Here is a 6,542-nt window from a genome sequence, read left to right as displayed (position 1 = left end):
CTTCACAAACTACACTTCTCAGGATTCTTTGGGGGAAGCCATGACTGTCTCAAGTGAAAACAAGGTCTGTGAACATGGCTGATTTGTAATGAATTTCAATAGATTATGAGAACTCTGACAGAAAAAAGTCCAAAAGGGGTCTGGTCTCTTTCTCTCTCTCTCTTTACACTTTGAACTCTCAATTCTCTCTGACTGTTTTGTGTATCACCATAAAAATTGAGAGGGTTGTTAAGCAGGCATTTCAGAGTTCAGGACTATAAGTTCTGTAAGGTTTTGTTTTGAAATGAGCTTATGGGAAGCATCAGAATGGCATGGAGTTGTACTTTCAATTTAACATTGCGGAATGCGAAAAATCTATGCTGACTATAATATACAGCCATTCTTGTGGCTGTATAATATGTGGCGCAGATAACAGCCAATTGCTCTGATAAGGAATATATTCTCTGTGGAATAAAACAGAGGACATTTTAGTCAGAACCTGTGATAGTCTGTGTAACTGGTGGTGGTCCTACACCCTCAAGTGAATAAATTCATGGGTAGGTTTGTGCCAGCTGGGAGCACTCACCCTCACAAGTATAACTCCATACCAGAAGGAAGGGCTCTGGCAGTTCTGTTTGCATGAAGCGGTGCTTCCACATGGTAGTGTGGTGCTACGATCTGCTCTGTGCTTTTTTTTCCTGAGCTGCCACAATCACACAAATCACAAGGGATAGGAGGACTGCTATAAAAGGTTTGTGTGGTACCAAATGGTGTGAGAATATCTCTTTGCTAGGGATTGTGAATAGACAACATTTTACACAATAAGATGTCAAGAATAATAAAATTGTGTGTTTTGAGACATCCTTTTAGGAGTCGGAAATAGCTCATCGCTATCATCCATATCCAATACTGGAGAGACTGAACAATGCATTAAAATATCTTCCATATAAATGTCAGAAAGATAAAATTGCTTAACAGAAGGTGTCTGGGTTGGTTAATGATCTAGTTTGTATATTTCTAATTTTCATTCATTTTCCCAAACAGAAAGAAATTGGGTTTTGATTTGTGTGTGGATTTTGAGTGGGTTTTTTTTAAATCACAAAATTATGCAGCCATGGGGAAATGGAAAGCACCGATGACTGTTCCTTATCACAAACCACATCACAGACAAACACAGTGAGGGCCTATGACTACTGATGGGTGGACTCCTCCAAGTCCAGTTTGTAATTATATATTTTGTAATGGATCAATTACTAGGGGTGCTTCCCTGAGGTGTTCTGTTGCAATGGATTGTTCAGAACTTATTTTTCTGTGTGGACAATTGGCACACAAGGGGCCACACATTTTTTCCACAACTCTGTTGCTATTTCCCATCCACATAACTGGGCAGGGCTTGACGGAAAGTATCCCGGATGTGGGAGGCTTTTTGTCTCTACCTCAGGTATTCCTCCCCCACTACAAACTATGTTTTTCTATTATGGGCATGGACAGATGTAATTTTGTACCTGTGTGTGTGCACCTTTAAAAAAAATCACCAAGAAGTGTGCAAGACCAGAAGAGCAAATGTTAGCAGCCTGATGGATGGAGACAGCTTTTCCCATCAGTTTTGCATAGGGTTGCCAGGTTATTGGCCAGAGACTGATCCTGTATCTTTAGGAGAAGAGAAAGTCAGCCAAGTGCAGGTGTTCTTGCAACTCTGTAATGGGAAAAACCACAAGGTGGAATTCTCCCTTCCCCCTGCACAACTTTTAAAGATACAGATGACCTCTTGGTTGCTAGGCCCGGCCTCCAAGAGGTCTTCTGAATAACAGTATTCAGAGGTGGTTTTACAATTGCCTTCCTCTGAGGCTGAGAGGCAGTGACTGGCCCAAGGTCACCCAGTGAGCTTCATGGCTGTGTGGGGATTCGAACCCTGGTCTACCAGGTTCAGAGCTTGGAAAAGTTACTTTTTTGAACTACAACTCCCATCAGCCCAATCCAGTGGCCATGCTGGCTGGGGCTGATGGGAGCTGTAGTTCAAAAAAGTAACTTTTCCAAGCTCTGACCAGGTTGTAGTCCAACACTGACCCGGGGGAGGGACAGGGAGCAGAGGGGGTTGGGTGGATCGGCACTGGACAGAGGGGAAGCCCCTTTCCTTTCCAAAAGGAAAACATTGTGAACAGTATCATTGCTTTTCAGTGTTTCCCCCACCTTTTTATTCTACAGCAGGAACATGTAGCCTCCCACCCAAACTTAAACCAAAGCTGTCCCTGGCCATATCCACACCAGGGCTTTATTTCACTTTGGACAGTCACGGCTTCCCTCAAAGAATCCTGGGAAGTGTAGTTAGTGAAGAGTGCTGAGAGTTGCTAGGAGACGCCTTCTTCCTCTCACAGACCTTCAATCTGAGTGGCTGACTGTTAAACCAGTCTGGCCACTGGAGCTCTGTCAGTGGAACAGAATTGTCTTCTCAGCACCCTTCACAAACTACACTTCCGAGGATTCTCTGGGGGAAGCCATAACTGTCTTAAGTGAAATCAAAGTCTGGTGTGGGTGTGGCCCCCTGATTAGGCAAGCCAAGCAGCTGTGAGTCTGGCTTTTAGACCACTTAGAGTTGGTTCTTACTGAGCATGCCTGACACTATCATTGAGTTCAATGCAAAATTTCTTAAATTAATTAAAGATCAGGCAGGCATTTTTTAAACTTTTAAGCTGCAGAAGATGAAGGTCAGAGTATGGGGCAAGGTCAATATTAGGATTACAGGTACTCTGTGATCATACCTGATTTTTAATGAATTTCAACAGATTATGCGAACTCTGGCAGAAAAAAGTCCAAAAGGGCTCTGGTTTTTTCTCTCTCTCTTTTTAGATTTTGAACTCTCGATTCTTTCTGACTGTTTTGTGTATCACCTTGAAAATTGAGAGGGTTGTTAAGCAAGCGTTTCTGAAATGGGATCCTGTGCAAGTTTGCTGAGAATCGATTGATCATTTACATGCTTATTGAGTTCAGTGGGATTTACTCCCCTGCAATCATGCTTAGGATAGGTAAAGCTGACCATTGGTAGGGAAGTCTGGAGTGGGCAGGAGGGGAGGAAGAGGAGGGGGAAGGAGGGGAAAGGCAGGTCTGATCATTTGCATGGTTACTGACTACAGAAGGGCCCCACTCATATGGCGGCTTACGTTCCGGACCCCCGCTGTAAAGTGAAAACCGCTGTAAAGCGGAACTCACTGCATAGAATGGTGCGTGGTGCCCCAAAACTGCCGTAAAAGCGGAACAAGTGCCGTATGAGTGGGGTTTTAGTCTAATTGCATCTAATTGAGACTGCCACATTAGCGAAGTGCCTTAAAGTGAAGCGCCGTAAAGCAGGGCCCTACTGTACTGAGTTCAGTGGGATTTACTCCTGTGCAATCTTGGCTAGGATTGGTAAAACTGACCAAGCGGGTGAAGGAGGGGGAGGGAAAGTAGAGGGAAGGAAGAAGGGGGGAGAGGGAAGCAGAAGGAGGGGGAGGGGCAAGGAGGGGATTGGAAGGGGAGGGAAGGGGCAAACGGGAGGTGATGGGAGGGAGGAGGAGGGGAGGGCCGGTTTGGTCATTTGCATGCTTACTGAGTTCAATGGGATTTACTTCCCTGCAATCATGCTTGAAAATGAAATGGACTGCCTTCAAGTCAATTCCAACTTATGGCAACCCTATGAATAGGGTTTTCATGGTAAGCAGTATTCAGAGGTGGTTTACCACTGCCTTCCTTTGAGGCTGAGAGGCAGTGACTGGCCCAAGGTCACCCAGTGAGCTTCATGGCTGTGTGTGGATTTGAACCCTGGTCTCCCAGGTCATAGTCCTAGGATAGGTAAAACTGACCATGGGGGAGGAGGAGGGAGAGAGGGATGGGATGTGGAAGGGTGAAGGAAGGGTGAGGGAAGGTGCAAGAGGGAGGGGATAGGAGGGAGCAGGCAAGGAGGGCAGGTTTGATCATTTGCATGTTTTTTGAGTTCAGTGGGATTTACTCCTGTGCAATCATGCTTAGGATAGATGAAACTGACCTGGGGAAGGGGCGGGATTAAGGAGGAGGGTAGGAAGGGGGGAAGTGGAGAGGAGGAAATTGGGTGGGTGGGCACTGGACAGAAGGGAAGCCCCTTTCCTTTCCAAAAGGAAAACACTGTGAACAGTATCATTGCTTTTCAGTGTTTCCCCCACCTTTTTACATTACAGCAGGCACATGTAGCCTCCTACCCAAATTTAAACCAAAGCTGTTCCTGGCCACATCCACACCAGGCCTTTACTTCACTTTGGACAATCATGGCTTCTCTCAAAGAATCCTGGGAAGTGTAATTAGTGAAAGTGCTGAGAGTTGCTAGGAGATGCCCTGTTCCCCTCACACAGCTTCAATCAGAGCAGCTGACTGTTAAAACAGTCTGGCCACTGGAGCTCTATAAGTGGAACAGGAGTCTCCTCTAAGCACCCTTCACAAACTACACTTCCCAGGATTCTCTGGGGAAAGCCATGACTGTCTCAAGTGAAATCAAGTTCTGTGAACATGGCTGATTTGTAATGAATTTCAACAGATTATGAGAACTCTGACAGAAAAAAGTCCAAAAGGGCTGTTTTTTCTCTTTTTACACTTTGAACTCTCAATTCTGACTGTTTCGTCCATCGCCATAAAAATTGAGAGGGTTGTTAAGCAAGCATTTCTGAGTTCAGGACTATAAGTTTTGTAAGGTTTTTCTTTGAAATGAGCTTATGGGAAGCATCAGAATGGCATGGGGGGTATTTTCAATTTAACATTGCAGAATGCGAAAAATCCACGCTGGCTATAGATAGTATACAGCTACTCTTGTGGCTGTATAATTAATTCTTTCCTAAAGCAAAAACCCTAACATTCTTCAGTCTTTCCTGATAGGGAAGGTGTTCCAACCACTGACCATTTTCTACAAAGGATTGACGAGATCAAGATATCTTGATTTCTGCCAGCAAGGTAGGGCCCTACAGAATAGTCCCCACAAAGCCACAGCATCACTGCAAGACTCTTTTATTAGCAGATCTGTAATGGGGAAACACTCCAGCTCTCATCAGCCCCAGTCAACATGACCAATAATCAGGGCTGATGGGACTTGTAGTCTACAGGTTTCCCATCCCTGTACCTCTGCCTTGTAACAGTTTGTATTTCACACTTCCTCTTTCAGGTTGCCTGTGTTTTGTTTCCTCTCTGGAAGGAAATCCCACCCACCCCTAATTCCTAGTATGCTTCCAGTATAACTGAGGGAGGGGTTTTCATAATCCCCCCATCAGTCAAAGCTTGCCTGCTGAGCAGCTTGAATAGGGAGCCACCTAGCCCACACTTTCTCCCACCAAGAGCATATTTTCTGCCATAGCCTCCTGCTGTTTTCTCACCAGCATGGGTGAGTTGTTACTGTTCCTTTCCAAGGGAGTGGTAATTTATCGTCACAACAAACAATTTGCCTGAGCTAATTAGTTGAGAGAGTTATAGTTACATTTTTAAAAATATCCCTGCAGGTTATAATAGTGTTTCTTTTAATTGCATAAATCAATTTTCATTGGTTCAAAACAAGGCAGTTAATTTAGCTTTGCAAATAAAGCCACTATAGATACTAGCCCACAAAAATGTCTGACTTGCTAGCCCACCCGATTATGTCAATCATTTGTGGCACATTGAAGATCTGAAAGGGGGGATGAGAAAAATCTGAAAACATTCATAGTATTAATTTTTTTAAAAATGATTTGTTTTTCATTAGAATGTTTTTAAAAAAATAACCAAGTAACAAACGACCATTAAAGCACTAGAGACAACGGAGTATGTATTTGCAGAATAAGAGTCTAAAAAAACAATACCTCAGGAGATCAGTGAGACAACCATAAAGATTCCTGGTATTTATAATTATCTTATGAAACGGGGAAACTGCTGAAATTGACCATGTGCATTACGCTTAGATGGATGTCACGCTCATTGAAAACTGTCTTTACTTGTTCATCCTTGGAGAAATCTGGTTTCCACCCTTTTACATTTATTTTCGTTCTTTTTTTGTGTGATGTTAGACCTATCATGCATTTATATTTACATAGTTATGATTGCAATGTTAACATTCTAAAAATGTAGCCATCTCTTTCCAGTTACAAAAGCTTTTCTGAATGGTTACCTAGTGATCCCAAAATGCCTCAAAGTTGAATTACACAATATATGAGATATCCGTACTTGGATCACCAACCTTTTTGAGCCCATGAGTACATCTGGAACATTCAGTGACTGTTGTGGGTGCCACACTGCTGCCACCCCCCCAAAACCCACCCCCATCAATTAGCCTTGAAAAATCCCTCCCACACTGAAATTAGCCTTGAAAAATCCTATTGGCTATAATAGGTAGGGCCGACAAGAATTGAATAAAGTTGCAATTTGGGAATTTTGGGTACAATTTTATTTTATTATGATAAAGTGTGTGTGTGTGTGTGTGTATATATATATATATATATATATATAGTTATTCTTTAATTACATAAGGTTAAATAGCCTACATATATATTTTACCAAAAAAATACAACTTATCTTTTTAAATATTTCTAACTGTATTTTCT

This window comes from Rhineura floridana, chromosome 3 (assembly GCF_030035675.1).
Source record: "Rhineura floridana isolate rRhiFlo1 chromosome 3, rRhiFlo1.hap2, whole genome shotgun sequence".
Taxonomy (NCBI): Eukaryota; Metazoa; Chordata; class Lepidosauria; order Squamata; family Rhineuridae; genus Rhineura; species Rhineura floridana.
The sequence above is the reverse complement of the archived record's forward strand: the minus strand, read 5'-3'. Positions refer to the sequence as shown.